The sequence below is a fragment of the Mixophyes fleayi genome, chromosome 12 (assembly GCF_038048845.1).
Source record: "Mixophyes fleayi isolate aMixFle1 chromosome 12, aMixFle1.hap1, whole genome shotgun sequence".
Classification (NCBI taxonomy): domain Eukaryota; kingdom Metazoa; phylum Chordata; class Amphibia; order Anura; family Limnodynastidae; genus Mixophyes; species Mixophyes fleayi.
The window spans coordinates 30,275,886-30,300,907 of NC_134413.1; the positions used below are offsets into that span (position 1 = coordinate 30,275,886).

General features: G+C 40.6%; 1 protein-coding gene across 3 annotated transcripts in view; it reads left to right on the forward strand.

Annotated features, from left to right (window-relative positions):
• Positions 1–25,022, forward strand: part of MIDEAS (mitotic deacetylase associated SANT domain protein) — a 75,436-nt gene that overhangs the window by 11,337 nt on the left and 39,077 nt on the right. The window contains exon 1 of one of the 3 annotated variants that reach the window (XM_075192478.1): positions 14,226–14,544. The exons of 1 other annotated variant lie outside the window; for it this stretch is intronic. The gene's annotated coding sequence lies outside the window, so the exon portion shown is untranslated. Of the gene's footprint in view, positions 1–14,225; positions 14,545–21,722; positions 21,747–25,022 lie in introns of those variants that run through there. One more of the 3 variants, XM_075192479.1, reaches the window with a different exon arrangement.

The following is a 25,022-nucleotide window of genomic DNA, read 5'->3' on the forward strand; positions in this document are numbered from 1 at the left end:
TAAATGTTTATTTTGTCGTTTGTTTGCTTGTATGTTTTCTTACACTTCAATACACCACTATAAATAGTATTTACAGCATTGTGTTAAGCTGGGTACACACTACAGAAATTTCGACCAACTTTTTATGCCGAGCGATTTTACATGCGACCGATGGTCCGATCGCTCGGTCCATGGACTGCATACACACTAGCCTTGTTTAGGACGATAAAGGGAAGAGCGGACGTCCCTTTAGCGACTTTTTACAGTCATGTTGTCGTGAGCAATGACTGTAATTTCGTACTCACTGTTGTGGATCGGTCGGAAGTTTATACACACTACACAGCAGAAACGAGATTGGAACGAAAATATTAAACGGTACGACCAACCAAATAAGGCGATAATCGTCCATTTGGGCAGACTTTCGACCATCGTGTCACTGCACACACTGACCAGACTTTTGAACGAGCGGTCGTATGTCGGCTGTTTGAGACGATTATTGGACGAAAAACGTGTAGTGTGTACCCAGCTTTAGTGTTTGGGGCTACAGCACACTGATGGTTTTAATTTAAATATTGTGCTGCGTTCTGGGAGAGATCACTGATTCTCGCCTTTATGCACAAGGGATTTCTCATAGGGATCAATGATTCCTAATGCATCGGCTTCTCTCTTTTATACAACAGACAGAAAAGAGAACTCCACACAGGTGCATTAAAATAGCTCCTGTGCAATTATACTTTTATGTTCAAGGCAAGTGCACAGGCAGATATATCATGACGAGAGCTTACGTCAGGGGTGTCCAAGCTTTCTGATGTTTGGCACACCTACTAATACTCCTTCCATGCATACTTGTCAACTCTCCCGGAATGTCCGGGAGACTCCCGCATTTCGCGGGAGTCTCACGGACTCCCGGGAGAGTGTGGCAATCTCCCTCAACTCTGCCCACTTCACTAGGAAGTGGGCAGAATTAGGTCCAAGATGCTGCGATTCACCGGTAATCGTGTTGTTTGGCCCCACCCCCTGCTGTAAAATGCTGCGTTTGCATCATTACATCACTAAGGCGGGTCCAAAATGCTGCGAATTTTGGAGCCCCGCCCCCCCCATCACGCCCACCTCCCCCGGCAGGCTCAAGTAAGCTGCCATGTGATCATCTTCATTTACACAGTGATGTTAAATCATTGACTTCTCTAAAACTGAACTAGGAAAGTTAATGGATAAAGTATGAGCATATTTTCAAAATCAGTGCAAATCTTGGCAAAATCCGTTCAAATGTAATTCAAATGTCATTTACAGATTATCCTGTAACATTTTTCAAAGATGAAAATCACTTCATCATTCTCTAGATTGTTGGCTCAGATTAAAGCGACTTCCTATAGTTGGTATCAGTATGTGTAAACCATATAAACTGATTGTACAGTCCAGCATTGAGTATCTAGAATAATATGGCAACTCAGTGGCTAAGTGATTAGCACTTCTGCCTTACAGCACTGGGGTCATGAGTTCAATTCCTTACTATGGCCTTATATGTGAAGAGTTTGTATGTTCTCCCCATGTTTGCGTGGGTTTCCTCCGGGTGCTCCGGTTTCCTCCCACACTCCAAAAACATACTGGTAGGTTAATTGGCTGCTAACAAATTGACCCTAGTCTGTCTGTGTGTGTGTGAGTGTTAAGGAATTTAGACTGTAATCTCCAATGGGGCAGAGATGATGTGAATGAGTTCTCTGTACAGCGCTGCGGAATTAGTGGCGCTATATAAATAAATAAATGATGATGATATAAATAAAAATGTAAAATAATAACACACTTTGCCTTAATCTGATTTTAGGCAATAGATTGTATCAACAAAGTTGCCCTCAGCTTAATAGATGACACCCAAAGCTAGAAAGCCACAGACTCAAATATAGTAAATATTCATCTTTCTTTTTTTGGACAGGGTGCGAGTGAAGAGGTTATAAAAATTTGTGCTCTTGACAAACTTTACTTGTAATTTCCTAGCAGAAGAACTGGGTGTTTACTGCTCATAAATTCTGAGTTTAAAAAGAGCTACTTAATAAACTGAACAGAGATCTCATTGTGTTTGTTGTAGCAATCTAGCTGGCAGGATGACAATGCGGAGCGCACAGCTGTACCATGGAGGATATCATGTGTTCATTATGTAACAACTGGTGAATAGAAAGGAATCCAATCTTCATATCGTCCCAATGACTCTGCAAGTCACCACGTGTGTTTATACTCTGCTTTATATACTAGACATACAAGCTGAAGAATACATTTTTTTAGACGCACCTTGATACTAGCTGCCTAATAGTATGTCCTCTTCAGCCTATCGAACTGTTTATCAGGCCAGATCTTTTTTGATTATTCGTTATGTGGTTTAACGGGAGGAAAACATTGAAAAGGGAACAGTACAATTTTTGCTTTTCTTTTTAACTCCTATCTCCTAGTTGAGAATGAGTTGATTTGCAAATCATTAACTTCTCTATTGCATTTTGTTAGATTATAAACTACTTTGATGTATATAATCTATTTGTGACCCACAGATATGAGCTGACATGTATCAAGTCAGTTTGAAATAATCTGTGCTCTGGCATCCCCCCCCATCCTTATCTATTCACTGCAAGGAAACTGTTTCTTTGCTGAAACCTTGTTCTCATTGCTGTAGTATGAAAATGAGTTAACCTTTAGTACTGCAGAAAAGCCCATCATTTGTACATTTTGTACAACCAGAAGATTTCAGAAACCTGAATAACAGTCTTTGCAAATCTTGTTATAATCCATCATCATCATCCACATTTATTTAAATAGTGCCAACATATTCCGTAGCGTTTATAATCAATCTTGTTTAATGTTGCTTTAAACCACATACTTTGTTCAGCTGGCCTTGGGCAGAAAGCACAGTGGTCGGTTATTTAAATGGTTACTAAATCTGAACCTCAAAAACTATTTTGAATGTGTGTTCAAATTTTGTAAAATAAATCCATAAGAAAAATAAGCAATTGGCATATTATTACTTTTATGAATGGATTCTGCACATTTTCCTTATCTTATTTCTGTGAAATAAGTAAGTTTGTTTTCCTTTCTGTTGTATCTATTGATATAAATAATATATTTTAATTTGCATTGGAATACCTGCATTCATTGGGCCAAAATTCTTCCCAAAATGTAGGTGCCTGCAGTAATGTCTTAGTCCCACTGGCTTTTAGACGCACTGGGATTTGTTAAGTGATGTAGTAGTAATAACTATTATTTTATTATTATTATTATCAATTGTAAGGTCAATAAGAATGTGCAACAAAATATAAAAAACATGTATTTTACAAATGTCTAAATACTTGGACGATGAACAGTGCCAAGAATGTTATTTATAAAACAAAAATAAAGAAGAAAAAAAAAAGTGTGTGGAACCTTGCAACATCTTTTAGGCTCATAAAGCTTCGTGTCCTTGAGGTTGTGTGATAGGGAGAAAAAAAAAATGTAAAAAAACTAGTTAAAATTTCTCTTGCTACAAGCTGGGTCAGATCTCAGCCTGCCGGCGGTGTATGGACACTTTTCAACAACATCAATAGGCAGATTGTTAGACATGAGAAAATGCATTTAGTATTGAGAAATATATTTTTTTTAACATTTTATTTTTTTATTTTTACTGCAGAGTCATTCCGTGGATAACAAGATATAGAAAATGGCAGTGTAAGAGCATTTATTGTAAAGACCTGCTATGGACAATACGTCCAGGTATATGGGCAACACTTACGTTCTTACCATTTATTTTGTCTTCTAGTTCCAGTAGTACAGTGCTTTTATCCCTTTAAAAATCCAAGTTTCATTCACGTTATTTGTAAACATAATGAACCCCACAGAAGAGGCGGTATTGCATAGTGTAGGGTGATGACCACATAAGGCTGGCTACCCATCGGTGTCACTATAAACATCAGTGACATCACATGAGAGCATCTAAAAAAACATTGCTGCAATTCAAACACCTCCAACTGCTAGTACAAATGCTGGTGGATATGGGGTCATTGGAATCAATGGGTGCTTTTACTAGAGCTTAAAAACACTATTGTAATTTGATACCAGTGGGTAAGCGGCCTTAGAGAGACTTGTTGGAGATCCTGTTTTGAATCTCAGTGCCAGGTATTCTAGTAACTAATGATCACAGGGCCAATAATAAAGCTGGTAGCAAATATTGGCAAGTTTGGCGACAATGTTGCTACAGAATGAGTGCATTGTTCAAGAGTGAGCTAACCATCATCATTTATTTATATAGCGCCACTAATTCCGCAGCGATGTACAGAGAACTCACTCACATCAGTCCCTGCCCCATTGGGGCTTACAGTCTAAATTCCCTAACAAACACACACACACACACACACACACACACACACACACGTTAGCAGCCAATTAACCTACCAGTATGTTTTTGGATTGTGGGAGGAAACCGTAGCACCTGGAGGAAACCCACGCAAACACGGGGAGAACATGCAAACTCCACACAAATAAGGCCATGGTCGGGAATTGAACTCATGACCCCAGTGCTGTAAGGCAGAAGTGCTAACCACTTAGCCACCGTGCTGCCCATTTTTGTACATGCCAGTAATTCAGGCGGCAGATGTCCGCTGAAGACCTGTGTATGTAGTCATTGCGACACGGTGGAAGAACCAGTACTGGTAACACAGGTAATCCTGCAGATGGAAGTTGCCATCATTTTTTCGTTGTCTTATGCTCTAATATATTACTAATCTTACAGAAACGGTTTTATCAGAGCTCCATATAAAGTTTGTGCTGCAATTAGCAATCATGAAAGAAAGTTACCCAAATTTGTAATTATGTTCGGTGGCACAGCCCTCCTCTCTGGTCCTGTGTTAACAACTGGTGATTTGCCACTGATTAATCTTCCTTTGTGTCTTGCTGGCTTATGCGGTTGATATCCTCAGCATTCGTTTCTCAGGCTGTTGTAGGACACAGTAGGAGGCTATGTAGAAGCATATGAATTTGCATCACTGCAGAAAGAAATACCATGTTAAACTAGTTTCAGACTACACACCATATCGGATACCTTATGGGTTTATAGGTATTGAAACTTACAGATGTTCAAAGGGCAAAAAACTATTTTTGCATAATGGAGCAAATTTTGTTTTAGAAATAACTTTTCATTAGAAGAAAATGAGGTGGCAGAGAAGGCTACATCTCCGTGAGTCTCTTTGTGGCTTGTTATTGCCTGTTCTGGTGACAGTAACATTACCTGCACACTCGGGGCACAGCAAAATACCTGCTATATTCCTAACCTAAAAGCAGTGGTTGTATGTAACAGTTTGACAGCTCTTTGGCTGCTTATAGGGTTGTTTCAACAAAGGGGGAATTACCCATGGGCTCAGCATTACAGTTAATGATTGTCAGGATTGGAGAGCTCCTATCTCAGCCCCCTGGTGTCCTTTCAAGACATTATATACCTTGTTTCAAAGGAGAGAGTCTCATCTTTCAAATTAAATATAAATGTAACCCCCTGTCACTGTGTGTAGTGTTGAGGTGTACAGTTTAGGCAGTGCACCTCCTTCTCTGCCCTGGCTAGCTCCTGGTGTGGATGTAGATGACCAGAGGGTCCCCGCACATGCAGGTTATTTTTACACAGTCTCTGTGGAGATGTTGGGACACAGGTGATGTAACTTGGGGTGCAGTGCAATCTGATGCCTCAATAATTTGGGCAACAAACCATCTCTATATTGCAAAGTAAACTCTTTATTTACACGCCTTCTTCACTCCAGCACATTCATAAACTGTTGCAGTGATAAAATAAATATGTACAGTTCCAATATGCATCTCCTGTCGTCTCCTGCACAGTTCTTAAGGGCTACATGGACAGAATAATAATGGTGCAGTCACATACAAAATGGTGACTCTCTAGCTCACCCTCATCTCTCTCACAGCAGTGTTCACTCACCCTTCCTCTGCAGGGATGTTATCTCTCTCCTCTGCGGGGCGTGATGGCTCTCTCCCCTCCTCTGCGGGGCGTGATGGCTCTCTCCCCTCCTCTGCGGGGCGTGATGGCTCTCTCCCCTCCTCTGCGGGGCGTGATGGCTCTCTCCCCTCCTCTGCGGGGCGTGATGGCTCTCTCCCCTCCTCTGCGGGGCGTGATGGCTCTCTCCCCTCCTCTGCGGGGCGTGATGGCTCTCTCCCCTCCTCTGCGGGGCGTGATGGCTCTCTCCCCTCCTCTGCGGGGCGTGATGGCTCTCTCCCCTCCTCTGCGGGGCGTGATGGCTCTCTCCCCTCCTCTGCGGGGCGTGATGGCTCTCTCCCCTCCTCTGCGGGGCGTGATATTTCTCAACCGTCCAAAACCTGCTGTCTCTCCCTTCCATCATCCTGTGACATTCTGAGGTAATTTATCCCTGAAATCTGCCCCATGTCACTAGTATTCTGTCTGTGATGTACTATGGCCCCTATAGGCAGCAGGGGATGGACCAGCTCCCAGGACCTCCTCCCCTCTGTCCCGGGTCCCTGGCTGACACTCTCTATCACAGGTTCAGATCCCCTTATACCAGCCTGGTGTGTCTCCTCTGGATCCTATTGCCGAACCACAGGGAGGCCTCAATAACAACATCAGAGGGGGTGTTACATAAAGTAAAAAAGTTTAAGATAAAAAATAAATACAAAACTCTCCTTATAATCTAAATATTGATGCTTGCTTCAACCCAAATCCTAAATCTGAGCTTAAATCAAGTTTTAGACCTAGCCCAAAGTCTAATGCCAACCTAACTATAAACTTGGTTCACTCTGAAAATATATCTGTTTTTCTCCTCAAATTCCATAAATGTAAAAACCCCTCACACAGACTAATTTGTACCAGTGGAAAGATTTTTGCTCACAGGAAAACTTGCTACCGTCTGCTTTTGGGATACAGTCTCTTCTTGTGTTTTGTAAAAGATGATTAGGGGCTGACTAGTGTCTTAAAGTGCCCCTGGCTGCAGTACTGTGCATGCTGTTTATATAGTAGTCCAAGTATAGGCAGCACTAAAAACTCCTGTAAATCTCAGAAGAAAATCCTAAAATGAATTCTATATAAATGCAGAGGTACACAAGCTGATGTTATATTTCCTTCTTTTAGTTCCTCCACTTTGTGTACGTGCCCCAACATGTTTCTGTGCTCGAGGTTTGAAGGAGACACTTTTAGTTTACATATTTGTCCTTTAAACTCCAATCGTGACTGGTAGCAGCTGATCAGCCTCACATGTATTGCTATGTAGCATGTGCAGGCAGTCTGTGGCTCTCCCGCTGCTGTGGCACTATATGTCTGACAATGCCCTGCTAGCCTCTACACAACAGATGTAGGCAACTTGTGCCTCTCTAGCTGTCCTTCAGGGCATGATGGGACCTATTGTTCCACAGTGCCTGAGAGCAAGAACAAGAACAATCTGTTTGCTTTTGTTTCATTTTTTAATATTCCCTGTGACCGGATGGGCTTACTTCATCACCCGGTCTGTCAGTAGCTGACTGTTACTGACCACTCCTGCTGGTGTCACCTTGCCACCAGACACTCGCCGACTGCGAATGCCAACTGCTCAACAGTTGTAGGAAAATTGTCTGCCACCACTAGGCTCTTTCAATGACTCCTAGACCCAGTTACTTGGCTGGTATAGCTGCTGCAGCGCCTCTTTGCTGTGGGCTGACTGGTACCTCCTTCCGCTTACTATGGATCAGGACTGCTGGGTAACTGGCAGAGCGTTGACACAGAGACGCTGGGTTCAACACAGGACAGCCAGGGAACGGATTAGAGTGTAAGCTCTTATCTGTTGGTCAGAGGGCACAGTATATATATGTGTGTGTATATATATATATATATATATATATATCATAGAGAGAGAGATGAAAGTTTGCTCCCATCTATTGTGTCTTGGAGCCCTGCACAGCAGTCAGTCTCACTTGGTAGTATATTGTGCTTTTTAAAACATCTACAGCAGAATCTATGAGCTATGAACCATACTATCTGCTAATAAGGGAGCCCATACACACTGCCTATATAACAATTAGTTTATTTTAGGTCTAATGAGCTGCATATTACAGTATGCAATATGCAGCCCATTAAGCCTAAAACAATGTGCAGCAACAATATGCAGCCCATTAGGCCAAGTTTGTAATGAGCCCAAAAATAACACCAAATAAACATCTGATTGACATCTTTAATGTATCTTTGGTACAGTTGCACGGTGAGGTCTGATTGTAGTAACTGCTCCAGATGTAGGGCCTGCAGACCAAGGACATATACACAAAGGGGCCACATCGAAGTCTCACAAGTCAAGTAGAAAAGTTAGAGATAACAACTAAAGGTCTGTTATGTATGAACATTTGTTGCAGTAATAAAAGTGTAAAAATATATAGTTATCTTTTAAAATGTTACTTAAGCAATATAGCAAACTGTGCTTTGCTTACATCAGTAATTGTTGGCCTTTAGGGCTGGCTGCAGGATGTGGGAAACTGTTGGAGAAAAACAGACCTAAGCAATTGTATCTGTGCCCAGTGTGGCTATACCAGTTTGTGGCCACTCAGGCACTTGTACAGTCCAGTATTTGAGGTTGGCCAAGGACTGCACACAGTGTAGAGCGAGGTCAGTTGTGAACAGGATTTTCCACCAGTCCCAATCAGATGTTCTTCATGCTAATGGTCGTTTTTGAGCTCACACACTCATTGACATTGGACATGGCACTTTTAGTTACACAACCGTTGGAGGGCTACAGGTTGTGTAGCTCTGATCTTTTACTGTAATTAATTAAAAAAGAAAGGATGCTATAGAAGGGCGAAGAGAACAGAAGTGAATAGTTGAAGAAATATCAGAAGTTTGGAAACAGATTTTTTGATTATTGTAAGCATGCCTGCATTAGGGCAGCTCAATGGCTGTTTGGTATTTGTATATCGTGCAGCATCCTGGAGATATAAGATTGTCTAATCTGTATGTAGTTCCTATACTTGCACAGTAAGGTTACTAGATTACATTTGTAACACTATCGCGGAGAGCCTTTCACATGTGCGTAAAAATGTGTAGTTTGGAAGTATGTGCATTTATTTCCACGTGTAAAAGGGCTCTTAGTCCACCCCTCTGTCCATAAGATGGAGAAATGTAACTGGGGTCATGAGTTCAATTCCCAACCATGGCCTTATCTGTGAGGAGTTTGTATGTTCTCCCCGTGTTTGCCTGGGTTTCCTCCGGGTGCTCCGGTTTCCTCCCACACGCCAAAAACATACTGGTAGGTTAATTGACTGCTAACAAATTGACCCTAGTGTGTGTGTGTGTGTGTGTGTGTGTTAGGAAATTTAGACTGTAAGCTCCAATGGGGCAGGGACTGATGTGAATAAGTTCTCTGTACAGCGCTGCGGAATCAGTGGCGCTATATAAATAAGTAATGATGATGAGGTGCTTCGCATCAGACACTCTAACACTTGGTTAAACAAATGGTGCAAGGAGAAAAGATAATGATGGGTGGATAAGACTGCTCAAAACCAGGGGCCCAGAGGTTCTTAGTGAGGAGTTTCAGACATTTAATTATTGCTTATTTATACTAGTTAAGGGGACAGCTAAAAAAATGCTCCTTTTAAAGATGATGATAATTGTATTGGTAATCATGGCAGGTTAAGAAAAATCCTATTAAATTCTTGCAGTAGCAAATAAGCTCCCTGATCTGATTGCAACCATGTCGGGGGATAGTTTATGTCTCGTACTATTTTTGAGTCCTCGTTCCATGATAACCATGACTGGGACAGAGGACTTTTATTCATCATCGTAATGTTTATTGTGGCTATAAGTATAATTTTTTTTTTTATAATAAAAAGTTACTTGTTCTTGTGATTTACCATTGTTTTATTGCTATGTTTGTTGTGTGATGCTGGGCTCCCTCAGTGAAAAATACCCAGAGCAATAAAAAAAAAACCACAAGCATTTTTAAATCTAAAAAAAGATATAATATAAAAGTTATATTTACTGCCACAGAAAATATATATTTTCCAGTGGTAGCGTTAACATAACAGGTATAGTAGTGTAGCAATATTTCATAAATCAGCTTCCCCTTGCAATACCGTTTGTTGAATTATTGCCAGTGATATTGTCCCTGGAGGATACACTTTTGACGTATAGGACAAAGCGAATAAATAGATACTATAGTTTCTGATTATACTCTGCTTATAAGAGACAGAGAAGAAAATGAGAGGTGGAATTGCTTTATATTTAAAGAAATAAATAAACGGAAACTTTTATATAGGGTACTGCTGATAGGTTTTTAGTTATCTACTGGCAAAGCATGCTGGGGCTTGTAGTTTCACAACACCTGGAGTGTCACAGGTTAGCCATCACTGACCTATAGACTGACGAGAGAGAGGATTTTCTGAATAGGAACAATTTACAGAACAGCGGGACAGAATGAGGAATTGGACACATTATTAACAGGGGAAATCGCTGAGATGTCAACAATAGGTGATGTGATAATTATGGCAGATTGACGTGGACAGGGGTCTGCCAATTGGTAAATCGGCCAGGAGTAGTGACATTCCGAGTTGTACACTGGGAAAATCCGTCATGCAATTAGTTAGGGAACCAACACGCAATGAAGCAATCCTAGATTTACTTCTCATACATGGTGGCCTAGTATAAATGTGGCTGTGGGAAAGAACTCTGGGTCTAATGACCAATGGTCAGTGTGATTTAATATATGGGCAACAGTAAAGCTGAACTGCTCCAAAACAAATGTTTTAGATTTTAGAAAAACAGAAATAATTTATGTGAAACTGACAGGGTGTAAATTCATAGATGATGTGCAGGAACTGTGAAATTAACTAAAAATATTCATTATTAAAGGCAAACTAATTGTGTTTATAAACACGTCAGTAAAATGCAAAAAGAATAGAAGGCCAATATGATTTTCCAAGGAGGTGGCAGGTCTTACAAATGCTAAGTAAACTGCACATAAAAAAATAAAGACAAAAAAACAATCTAAGACTAAAAAAAAGCATATAAAGCTAGTCTAATAGATACTGAACACACAAAACATGCTAAGGCACAAACCGGAAAAGATTGTACAGTCAGTGAAAGATGACAAATCTTTGTTTGGTTAAATTCATGAAAATAAAAAAACAAAAAAGGAAACAAAGGGAGGAACAGTGAGGCTACAAACTGAATGGGCTGTATATGATAAAAGTTGGAGACTATCCAAATAGCTATTTTTGCTGTGTATTTATTGGTGAAAATTCAAAGTTCGAAGGGGTCACCGAAGCAAAAATATATTAATTACAGAAGAAGGGTTAATTGAAAGTGTTATTCAAAATGACAAATAGAGAAGTCATGGGTCCAGATGGTATACATCTAGAGTATTAAAAGAACTAAGGGTAGTACTTGTAATGCCATTGACCAACTTTTGACCAGTCTGTCATGTGAGTCTCACGTCAATAGTAGTGACATTAAAGGAATCATTTTATTAATGCCTGGATTGCGATAAGTCGTCATCATCAGTGTGTACGGTAGGTGCAATAGATATGCTCCTAACAGACGTATATGCGTGATTCTGCAGGTTTGGATGGGCCACATTAGCATAAACGCAGCTTTACTGTACTCGCCCCATTTCCGCCCCACCTGGTTGAGGCGGGCATAACTGCCAGTCACACAAGTCTACTATATGGTCATTTTATAGGTCATTAGCAGGACCTCACATAGGACCTCCAGAACTGCACACAGTACTTTATCGCCAAAAAGGCATTAAAAAAATACAAAATGACTCCTAAAATGGTGCATGCCCTGCATAAGACATCTCATCAAGAAAGATGCTGAAGATGCAGTGAATTTCTAGGAGACCATTTATAAAACTGGCGGGAGCAAAGGTCGACAGATCCATAGGGTAGACTCCTAACAGATGTGCTGGGGATTAATACAGTACACAAAACAAGCATAGTACTATTGTGCAAGACATAGAAAATAGCACTCTCAACCATTCCCCAACAAGAAATCCAAATTAAAATAAACGAGCATTATACACTGCAGCAGGGCCGGACTGGCCATCTGGCACTTCTGGCAAATGCCAGAAGGGCCGATGGCAATGTGGGCTGGTCCGGCTCCCTGCGATCCCCCGATTAAATACATTTTTTTTTTTTTTTGGTGTGCAGCCAGCCCGGCTCCCGCGCTTCAAGTTCCCGGCCGCATAGGACTAGCTGCAGTGGAGGCTGCTCTCAGTGCTGAGGTAAGTGTAGGGAGGGGGCGGCAGAAAAACGGCATATGTGTGCAGGAAGGGGGGGGCAGAAAAACGGCATATGTATGTGTGGTGGGGGGGCAGAAAAACGGCATATGTATGTGTGCAGGGAGGGGGGCAGAAAAAGGGCATATGTATGTGTGGAGGGAGGGGGGGGCAGAAAAATGGCATATGTATGTGTGGAGGGGGGGGGGGGCAGGAAAACGGCATATGTATGTGTGGAGGGAGGGGGGGCAGAAAATCGGCATATGTGTGCAGGGGGGGGGGGGGAGGAACCGAATATGTGTGCAGGGGGAAGAGGGGGTGAGTGAAAATGTCTGCAGGGGGAAGAGGGGGTGATTGAAAATGTCTGCAGGGGGAAGAGGGAGTGATTGAAAATGTCTGCAGGGGGAAGAGGGGTGATTGAAATTGTCTGCGGGGGGAAGAGGGGGTGATTGAAAATGTCTGCATGGGGGGGCAATGGCTGTAGGAGGGGGAAAATAAAAATGGCCAATGTGTGTGGGGGACAGTATATGACTATAATGTGTGCTATTAAGTGAATGTGGGGCTATTTGGGGAAAATGAGGTCTTTTTATTAAATGTGATTATGAATTATTTACTGCCTGGGATGGTTGTGGGAAATGGTTATTTTTATTAAACATAAATGCTATTTAATTTCTTGCTGAGGTTGTTTGGAGGGAGGCAAATAGATTTATTTATTAAATGGGAATATTATTATTTTAATGTTGGGGCTGGAGTGAGGCCTAATTTTATAACGTGGGTGCTATATTGAGTTAACACCGGTGCTGTTTGGAGTTTTCTAACTTTCATGTACCCATTTTTTTTTCCAAATAGGGCCCCCAACATTCCAGGATCCAGACAAGCAGCAACTTATCTAAAGACACCAGCAGCCACAAGTGGTGACAATGACAAGACAGGTAAGAGAGAGCAGGACAGTCTGCCAACTGTCCTGAATTTGGTGGGTGACTGTCCCGCTTAGTCAGGATTTGGTCTGACTACAAGGACAGTTGGGAGGTATGTCCTACTTCACATTGTACTGCTTGTGAAGGCAGAACTGTGTGCACCTAACAGTAGTGCTCACAGTATTGCCTCTCTATTTGTTGAAAATGTGTCTAATAACCATATTACATCATAGGAGCGCCCTGTCTTAAGTGCCTAGGGCCCCCTGAGCCTAAATCCAGCTCTGGGTAGCAGGAGGGAGCGGATAGCTACTCCCAGTCCCTGGATAGGACACAGCCTGCAGAGCAAGCCGAGGAGCTCTAAGTCCCATGAGATTTATTAATCTTGTGAGACTAAGAGTTTCCCTGCTCACTCAACAGGACGTTCCCACTCTGATGGATGTCAACAGCATCAGAAGCATAGATAAGTACAGTGGACTGGGGGTGTTGTAATGTGTTTCTGGGGTGGGGGGATGGCATGATAGGGAGGGCCTGATAAATGTAATGTTTTATTATAATGTATGTATCAATGCCCCATGTTGACCACGCCCCCAACATAATGTGGCCACGCCCTTGGCGGCACCGCTGCGCAGCAGCGGCACACAGTTTTTTCATGCTCATCAACAGAGATGGGCCTGTATGCTTGAAATGCCAGGGCTGATTTTCAGTCCCAGTCCGGCCCTGCACTGCAGAGTAGATGGATCTGAAGATACTTTTCTGACATCAGATTTTATGCTCTTAAATTTATTGGATGAGTCCAGCTAGATTTCATTAAGGTATTTTCCAGTGCTTCTTATACTAGAAGGTAATGCATTGCTTCTATAAACTAATGATGATTATTTACCAACTGTATTCTAGTATCCTACATTACAGGAAAGAACTCTTTAAAGAGCATGATGGAATAAGGTTAAAGAGAAAAGAAAGTGGAGATAGATGCGCAGCACTATAATGAAGACAAGGAAATGATGTTTGCAGGGTGCAATATGGTGTAAATCGCTTTACAGTAAGAGGGGAGGGTTCCCTGCGTGTTGTGTAATTGTACAGCCCAGTGGCTCCCTCCCTCTCGCACTCTCACTGCTGGGGATTTTGTGCGTGTGTGTTGTTGTTGCAAGCAGTGAGCTCAGCTGATGACTCAGAGCCATGCAGTCATTCCACTCTGCACCCAGCTACTGCTTTTGCATAGCAAGACCAGGGAAAACACAGCCGCCTTTTAGCTGGAGCTGGTTTCCTAGATGTGGGGCGGACCCCTTATTCTGCTCCTGAGCACGGGCTGGACTGGTTCACTGCAAGACTTGCACAGATAAGCCCCGATCCTGCACGGATGCTGCTGGACTGACACTTTGCATTGCGTACTTCCCCATTTACAAGAGAGTGGATATGTTCAGCTCTGCTGTGCCTCTGTTTGCTGGAACTTGGTGAGTTATGGGAGGGCTGGAGGAAGCGTGCATGAAGTAGAGGGGCAGAGTTGAGTCCTGTGCATTTATACGTTTCTATATGGAGGTGTTATACTGTATACACTGTATTTATTTCCTGCTTCCTGACCTATTTTGTAGCATAAACCTTGCTGCTAATTGTTTAGAATTGGTAACTTTGAATAGTTTTGCAGTCCTGAATGAAAGCCGGATGCAATGGCCAGAAGGGTCTAGGAATCTAGGTTCTAATGTTTATACAGAACTAAAATCTGTAGTTTTGATAATATCGCTATTAAGTGCTCCCATTGTAAGTTCATTTAGCACCCCGTCCATATATAGCGATTCAAACTTTCAATTTTTTTTTTTTGATATGTCATTTATTTTATATTTATTATTGTTTCTGTTGCACTAAGGAAATAATAATTTCAATGCACTGATTTAAATTGGCAACAGATACAATTGACTCTATTGAATTTGCAATCTAATTAGGAAGTAACTGGAATAAAATAAGATGTAGAAGTTATTGCATGTGCACTGGTGAAATGGACTAGCTGTTAGCAAGCTGTAATGCTTTACTTTCTGTTTTCTGGGTTACTGTATTGTGCTGTGCAGTATGTTCAGCCTGCAGTTTGGTTAGTGACTGACATTGACCTTTGTGCTCTGTCCCTCTGACCGTCCTTTCCAATGTTAGGGGCCTTGCACACTTAGCAATAAATGACACCTCCTCTATTGTGGTGTCTGCAGACTGCTGCCTAGTGTCATTAATTAGTGCTTGCATTTAAGATGCATTCTAAGTCCTTAATAATGTGCTAAGCAACGCATCTCAAAGCCTCCCTGCAGAGTTCAGCATGGTCATATACATCCTGGCAAGAGCTAAATGAGAATTAATATAGAACTCTGTTGTATTTTTAATGCGTGCCCAAGGCTGACCGCTGCAGACAATGTCAACATTGACTTGAAACGAATGCTTGTCAGAAAGTTTGTTTGTGCAGGTCCATTTGGCTTCAGTTATTTATCGCTCTGGCAGTGTCATACCGCCTTCAGTACTTTTAGAATGCATGTTAAATTCTGTAAAATAATGCCTGTATGTGTAAGGCCTTAAAGAAACCAGTGCCCAATGTATGACAAGGGTGGTTTCATGTTCACAATCTTTACAGTGTAATATTTTCTCTTGTCAAGACATGTTTAAACATTGCATTGTCACTTTGTTTGCTGACCTATGTATTGCTTATGCAAATTCTCTTGCAAATAACTTGTTTACTTACTAATGGGCATTATATAAAGCTGCTTGCAATGGTAGAAAAAAAAATAGCAGGAGTTTATAAAAAAAAAACAGAGTGAAAAAGCCCCAGTTCGGTTTTCCCCAGCACAACTTGTTTTTAATTTATTGTATTTAAGAAGCTAATGCCTTCACTGTTCTCTAAATACAAGTAATGATTCAGTTTTAAATTTCCACGTGTGTGCAACGAGGCCAATGTCTTCAATCGGACAGTGTGCATGGGAAACAGAGCCAGCAGATTACAGTCATTTTAGGAGAGAGAATATGAGTGGCTGCATTATAACACTTGCACTCGCTGTGCCCTGACTTTGCAATTTCCTGTAATATTCAATAGTAGCTTCCTCTTTTGAAAGCAACATGACATGCATTTCTAAATGATTGCAGTTATGGACTTTGTTTTGCACCAATCCGTGCTGGATATACTTTGTTACATGTATGTTTCCTTATTTAATTGTTGAAACACTATGTTTTGATTACAGATATGTTTTGCTATGCATGCTCACTAATACTGTAGACAAGTCAATGGAATGTATTTGTGCAGATTTCTTAGGAAATCAGACAGACTCCAGTATAACCGAACTGTCCGGAATCTTTGGCCTGGGTGAGTGTGGGTATGCTGGAGCATGTCCCCCCTGCTTTTCTCTGTGCTTACTGGGATTCTTGGCTCGCAGCATGCAGCTGCCTATTCCAGGAAAATATGCTCTAGTCAGTCTTCCCAGCTCACTCTAATCCAGTAAAACATGTCTGGGAAGAGAGGCTGAGCAAGGAGTGGCTCTGACAGTTGCTGATATTAGGTCACAAAACGCCCGGAACAGAAACTAATGTGAGTGGGAGGAACCGCTGCATACTTGCAATTGTCAGCTCTTTGCAACAGCATGTTCTGTTTACACAGTTGTGGCGCTTTACAAACACTGAACTAAAAAAAGAAATAAAGAAAATATATCTTAATTGCAAACTTCCTCAAAAAAAGTCTAAATATCATCTCTAGCACGAGAGAGTTTCCTAGATACAGAAATTGCTGCAGCATAGTTGTAGAGATTTCCCATTTGCAACCTGCTGATTTTAGAGAGATCAGTCAAAAGTCCTCTTGTGAAAAAGCTTACACTGTTAGTTTTATTTTATTATTTCTAACAACAACTGAAATTCAGCTGGAAGAACCAGAAGTGTTTGTTGTAATGCTCTTTGCTGTCCCTGTAGAATTGATGTTACATGGATTTTGATTTATCTCTTTATTTTAACAAAAAGCTTTAGAAGCTGGTTTCACTATGTTCCATGTAATTGCAAAATAGTACGTTTTTCGTTTTAATGATCCTCTATATCCAACCTACATGTTTATTCAATATGAAAAGGCTTCTTGTAACAAACATATGCAAAGGATAAGAATTCATTTATACTTGAATTGGTTTTTTTTGTATTTATACTTTTTTGTGCAGCTGAACGTGAGCTAGTGTCCTCTCTTATCAGGCTGAGCAAAGGATCCACGTAGTAACATTTAATTGGTTTAAAGAAGGAAAGCCTGGTTTGGATAGGAAAATTGCACATATGTACATTCAACATTATTATAGTAGCGGTCAGTCATACCTTTCCATTAATACTGAAGAGATAATATGCTTGCAAGGGTTCTACTTCCTGTTGTTTCAATCTGAGTTCCTTATCTTGACCGGATTAACGTTTTCTGCTTGGTCTCTGAGCAAAACAGCTGTGGCGTGCACTATGACTGGTATTGTGCAGGCAAAAGCTGCTTTGCCATGCAATCTTTGAATCCATTCCCTGTACTATGCAGAACCGTAGCAGTGTGCATTATAAAGTACAATACTATGACGGTATTGTTTGGGAGAGCCGCATTAAACCCGTCACGTGCTGCCCTAATTCAAAGCTTTTTTTTTTTTTTTGCAGAGTAGAACTAGCTTATATGGTTAGGTTCATGGAAAGTAGTTCCCTTCGGCCAGTGATTTCTCTTCTGTGTGACCTTTGTTAATTAGTTCACCTGTGTACCATTGTTCTAAGCTCTTTGCAATAAAATGTAATCTTTTTTCCATTGTAAAAAATCCTGTGAGTGCTGCAATTGCACAGACCCAGGTTTTGCCCAAGGCAAGAGAGAACGTTTATCCTCTCCCTGATTTCAGATGCAATCCAATTTTGTCCTGGCTCCCTAATACTTTTCATATTTTTCTTACAGCATTATCATCGTATGGGCCCCATCATTTCAACATAGTATTTACTGTGGCACTGTGGTTAGCATTGCTGCTTGACAGTTCTGCGAGGGCAGTATCATTGCAGAGTTTACATGTTCTCCCTATGTGCGTGTGTGTGGGGGTTTTCTCCGGGTACTCCGCTTTCCTTCCGCATTCCAAAACCATACTGGTAGGTCAATCGGATTCTGACAAAAGAAAGTGGTGTGTGTACTTGCATGATAGATAATTTAAACTGTAAGCTCCAATGAGGAAGAGACTGATGCAAATGATTAAATATTCACTGCAAAGCACTGCATAATTTGTCAACGCTGTATAAATAAAGGGTAGGAAAATAGAATAATGTTCCTTCTGTAATTGATGCTGGTGGATTAAAACCATTGTTGGCTAATTTTTTATTTTTTTTGTATGTATAATTGCGAAGAGACTTTCTGAAATGTGCTGCTCTTTCAAAGTGAGATCCACATATCAAAATCACGACTGCTTCTCTTACTGTCGTCTGATTCAGAATCTGATTCCTGCAGCAGTTCAAGCGATAGGTTGTCTACCCCTGGACTGTATTGTTTGTGCTCAGCAGCTGCACAGCTTTAAGAAAACAACAGCTGAAGTAAGTGGCTGTAAAGAAAAAGCCAAAAAAAAAACCCAAAACAACAAAACTGTCAATCATTGATGTGAATAGTGATATATGCATAGACATACAAGTTGTTACTTCCCATAAGCTGTAATAGTAGTTGCAGCCTTGCAGAGCTTCCAGTTTAGAAGTGGCTGCTTGTTTTTCTGTCTCTGGTGTGCATGCTCTGGTGCGGAAAACATTCCACAGATAACGGGTGTGTTTGCAGGCATGTGCTGTGTGCTTGTCAGCACTAGCGTGTGGGCGGATTTGCTTAATACATGTCATGTTATACTGGGAATCCACACAGATGATTCTCAGTTTATTAGACTCATGGTTATCATGTTCTTTTAATTGCACCTTCCTTCAGACCTTTATCACTTCTGCTTAAGGAAATCCAATATATTAATGTTGTGTGGCCTTTCTAGCTGGGATAAAACTTGCAAGTGGCGTTTATCAGTGGGGCCTGTTTCCAATATTATATTAGCACTGAAATGTGTTATGGCAGAATTGTACGGTTAAAGCATCCCTTGGGCATTTCATGTGTGTTGAAACCTTGTTCAGTAGTGTCGTTGTTGATGTGAGATAAGTATTGAATCATAAACGGCAGATTAGAATGTGACTTGAAACAGTAGAAATGCATATGTACTTTATTGGCAAAAATCATTCTGTTTGGGACTTAAATAATTGGAAAAAAATCATCTATTACTGTGCTGTATAATTCTAAAGAGATAAATCTGACTTCTGAATTATGCATGATAGCCTTTATATTGCTAAAATGATATATGCAATAACTATAAGCTCAATACCAGCTACTGTACTTGTATTACAAATGTTGCATGATTTTAGAGGTCACCTGTTACTTACATACGTATAGTGGAGATAGCCATTTGTGGGATGCACCCATAGTGATTGGTCTCTCCTCAATCCAACCATACCACACCACCGGTAGCTACACAGAAATGCCAGTCGCCAATGGCTGCTTTATTATTGGCTGTTGCTAATACTGCTGACTTATCTTAGCAACATACAGCAGCAGCTACAGCTGTAATTCCTCTATCTTATGTATGAATTGATCCCCACATCTCTTAGGCTTTGTGTACACTGAAGAATTTTCTGACTGACGTGTTATCTCAAACGATTGTACCAACGACTGAAGGTCCGATCAGTCTGGTGAATTATCCATGCACACTGACAAGATTTACCTTCAGATCTGTGCTCTTCATCTGGTCCTCTAGTCTTCAGAGAATGACAGCACAATATTCATCCATTCATTCATTCATTCTTGTCACACTGATTAAAACCACCTTGATATAGTCCTAACATGTCCTAACGAATGTTGTTAGCTTCTGTGACTCTGAAACAAAACATTTTGTCTCAGAACGAGCAAATTAATTATTCCTTCTACAGCACTCTCTACATTTATTCACCAGGACATTCATTCCTAGCATCGGCTGAAAAGAGCCCGACTCTGTAAACACAATGGAATGTGTGAGCATGAGTGTATACACACTACGTGATTGTTAGCTGATTGGTCGTAAAATAATAAACAGTGCAACCGACCAAATGAGGCGACAATCGACACTTTGGCACAACTTTCGACCATTGTGTCACTATACACCTAACCACCTAATACACCGACTTCCAACCGAACGGTTGTATGTTGGCTGATTTGCCCAGTTATTGGGCGAAAATGCTCCAGTCTGTCCCCAGCCTTGGATTGTAAGCTCATTTGGGAAGGGCCCTCTTTACCTTTTCGGTTTTATGTCCGTGTATGTACATTTGTTTCTTGTTATAATACCCTCAATGCACAGCCCTTTATAAAAATAAAATATGATGGTAATAATAGATTGGAACCTCTAGCTTATTAAAATAGTGACCTCAATGAGGCATGTTGTCACATACAATGGCTGCCTCCTCTGTTTGTGCATTGTCATGAATGTTGATTGAACTAATAAAGTTGACTTGTATTGTTTTTGCTTCTCACACGAGGTAAAGGCCACTATGTTAACACACTGATGCAGGATCTATTGTTTTTGCAGTTTATTTTGACAACTTTACTGGTACATGTTCTTGGACAAGTCTTCATCCTTTGAATCGCTGTTTGCTGATTTTTTTTTCTCTTTCTGATTTTGGTTTATTTTTTGGGGATAGCCATATGACATCCTTAACGCCACTAGATATTTTCAGACATCCTGCTGCCTGTGGTAGGATATTACTTTCCAATTAATACATTTACTTCCTGCCACATACCCACATTTGCTGCTGTGAAGAACTTGAAATACATGGTGTTAACTAGGGACTCGCGTGTTCTGCATTACCAGCAGATTCTTCACCTGTAAGTCAGTGTTAACATCAGCTTCTAATAATGGATTGAAGAGCTCACCTAACATAACTATGCATATTTGAGGTGTTTAATGTATTGCTAATATGGAATCTCATCCTGTTGATGAAAAGCTTTTTTAGTTTTCAGACACAGTTATCCTGGTAAGAATTCTTAATCTATCATTTCAACCGGCCCCCCCACACACTATATTGATATATGAATATACAATATTTATATTAACTACTATATGTGCATACATACTACATGATTAGTTGGTGATTGGGCGGAAAATATTAAACCGCACGACCAACCAAATGAAACGATGATCGGGTACTTTGGGACGACTTTAGATCATTGTGTCACTATACACACTCACACGATATCAGATGTTGGCTGATTGGAGGTTTATCGTGCAATCACTGGGCCAGTGATTCTTATGCTGGTATAAAGCAAAGTTCCTTACACTAACTTACTACTTGTCCGCTCCATGTGTGCAGTATAATGCCAGAATATGAGACTTCCCAATCTCCCATTCTCTACCAGTTTATATTTTCTGCCAGTAGAATGATAATTTAGTCATAATGTATATTGCACATCTATTTACAACCTTCTTTTCTTCCTTTGAACAGAGAATCAAGTAGTGTAAACAGACAATTTACAATGCACTCCTGATTTTCCAGTGAATTTACGCAGGCTTACAGTGCCTACAGTAGTTCAAACCTTCTTTACACTGAGGGATGTGTGAATAGGACTAGTAGAACAAACAACCAGCCTGCAATGTGTATGCTGCTGTCTGAGGTAAATGGACATGTCATCAGGACAGTGGGCCACAATTGGGTTTAACAGATCACATTTACACTTCCAGCTAACTGAAGGTGTTTTGAAACCTGGATTTTCCTGTTTATTGTTCTCACCTTACTCCAAATTAATTTTTTAATTTTGGCGGAATTATCTTTTTATTTTTATTGCAACTGTCTATGATATATGGCCTGATTTTGATGTTAATAAAGTAATAGATCATTATGACAGCTCACTTTTAAATGTGTATAAACAGCTAGTGACCTAATCAGGGGAGTGCATGAGACTGAAGCACAATAGATTTTAGTTAAGCATTATGCTGTGTGTTATATAAAGTGACCGGTATATGACCCTTTGCATATTCATAAATTAAGTATCATTTTATGTCAAAATATGTGTTCTGCATAAATCACTCGTTTGACAAACACTCCATCCACAATGTTATATTCCACATATTGCAAATTTTAAATTATTGTTTTATTGTAGCACTAAATCATGTATAGTGACATTTTTAGAGCTATGGTTAAAATAAGCTATCTTTGCATTTTCTTTTTTTAATCATTATTATTTAGACTTTCCTAACCCAAACGTTTTAGAGAGCGGATTCCCTCTCCTATATCCCTTCCATGTGGCAGCAAATGATTTGCTTTACATTGTTTGTGATTTATTTCTTAAAAATATTTAAAACACCAACATGATGACCATCTGGGGCTTGTACAACAGGCAGCGAGAGAGACCCAGTTTGTCACAGGCGCTTCTATCATATGCCTCAATTAGTAACGTAACTTTGCTTTTATCATGGTCATCCTGCTGAGTGCTTTCAGCTTCCAAAAATATTCTTGCAAACAAAAAGACTTGGGGCTAGATTTACTAAGCTGCGGGTTTGAAAAAGTGGGGATGTTGCCTATAGCAACCAATCAGCTTCTTGCTGTCATTTTGTAGAAAGCACTAAATAAATGACAGCTAGAATCTGATTGGTTGCTATAGGCAACATCCCCACTTTTTCAAACCCGCAGCTTAGTAAATCTAGCCCTTGATCTCTAAATATTGAGCTGTACTCTACCCCCATAAGCCATACACTTCATAGTACCGTTGTGGTATTTGCTTTAGGGACATTTTCATAAGTCTTAGGCTGTCAACAACATTTTATCTTGTCAATAACAAGCCAAATAAAGCTAAATTTTCCATACAGATGCATATTCACACGTGAGCGGTGGTTTGGTGCAACCGAGTCCTTGTGAGTAACAATTGTAAATATTCATTTACAAAAGTTCCGTTCCAGTTTTCAAGAGCACAAAGCCTTCAGCTGCGTGCATTGTTGGATTGTATTATAATAAACAATTGGAGCTTTTTGGGTTTTGTGCTGTAAGGTGAGCTTCTCGTCACCTTTAGCGATCACTCACACAAGTGTCTTTGCAGAATGTGCTCATGCCACGTTCAATAGAGAACACAACTTGTGCAAACCTCTCTGAAAGTCATGCAGGCACCAGTCACGGTGCCTCTGCTGCTCAAGCAAGCTGCGGTAGAGACACGTGGACAGCCACTAATTCTGTTTTACTGTACTGTCTTTTTCTGAATTTCCACGCAGCATAACCAAATTTTTCAAATGCGTTTGTCTGAACAAATCTTAAAGTGGAGCTCGAGCAGACCGCCATTTTGTGGGCTAAAACAACATTTATCTGGTCAGTTCAGCTAGTTCCTTGTGAATTGGCAGACTGAGTGTGGCTCAGCCCAGCAAAAAATGGCTGCTTCCACAAATGGGTAAGAATTACTGATGTGTCTTCCAAGCACTTCTCATATATTGCACTATTACCAATACAAGGTATTGTACAGGTAGCACACATTAATGCAGGACAAATAGGTCATGCTGCATTCTAAAATGCATTCTACAGTATTAAAGTTTTAGAATTCAATGCTGGCAACACCACTATTGACTCTTTATTTTTTATCTATCTTTGATGTACCTTTCATTCTTTTATTAATGTGTATACATCCGATAGGTGTGAACGACATTTCTGATAAAAGTATCTTGTGTGAACGAAGACTGAACACGTCATAATAGGACTAATAGACAGAGTAATGCATGTTGCAAAAGGTTCCCCGGCGTTGAAAAAATGGGGGGGGGGGGGGGGGGAGAACCAAAAGGAGGATGGGGATGGAAAAATTAAAGTTTTTGTGAAGACTTTTACTTACAGCGTGCAGTCTTCATTTCCGGCTCACGGTATATGATATGTTTTGCCACATTGACCCACGGAGATGCGATTCAAGGGTTTGATAGATCTTTATCATATTAGTGACCTCTTGATCCCCTTTGTGGTCTAGCTGTTCAAGCTTTATACGAGACTTTATTAAATATATTGGTACTGTTAGTATATTGGATACATCCGCTGCCGATAAGAAACAGGAGCAGCATATACATATAGTTATCCAGGTTATACTACAAAGTACTTTTCAATAGCCTTTTCAGTTGGGCATACTACATTTTAACTCTCTTTTTGTGTGTTGACACTCACGGTAGTGTTTTAGCCGGCTGGCCTGAACACCAGGAGAGTATACTGTTGTCAATACACATTGGTACTGTTTGTTGGATACACTCGCTGCCGATGAGAAACAGGAGCAGCATTTGCATATAGTTATCCAGGTTTACTATAAAGTACCTTCATAAAGTTTTTCCTGCAGGGCAAACCACAGTTTTAGCTCTTTTTTTTTGTGGGCTTACACTCACGGCAGTGTTTTAGCCGGCTGGCTTGAACACCAGGAGGGAAAGACTGTTGTCATATACTCATGTCCCTATTTATATGTACATATATGTGTGTTACCATTTTTATGACCTTAAGAATCCAGCTATGCTGGAACTGATCTAATAGATTAGTTGTTTCCACCTCTAATAAATTACAAGTTTACCGGATGGTTAATTTGCTTCACTCATTCTCTGTCTTACTCCTTTTTAATATTTTTTATTTTTTATTTTATTTTTATTTTAATTTAATTTTTCCATCCCCATCCTCCTTTTGGTTTCCCCCCCCCCCCCCCATTTTTTCAGCGCCGGGGAACCTTTTGACATTTGTACTCTAGGGGTTGGGACCAATCCCCTTCTATCTAATCCCCTGGCTGCATCCATTCTTTTTTGGGAAGCGCAAAGTATCTATATATTTCTATAGAGTAATGCATGTTGGCTAGTTGGGATCAGATACGTGGTAACAGAATGAAGATGAGGGAGTATGTGAATAAAAAGGGCAGAATCATCACAAATATGACTGGTTGGCTTTCAGTCCC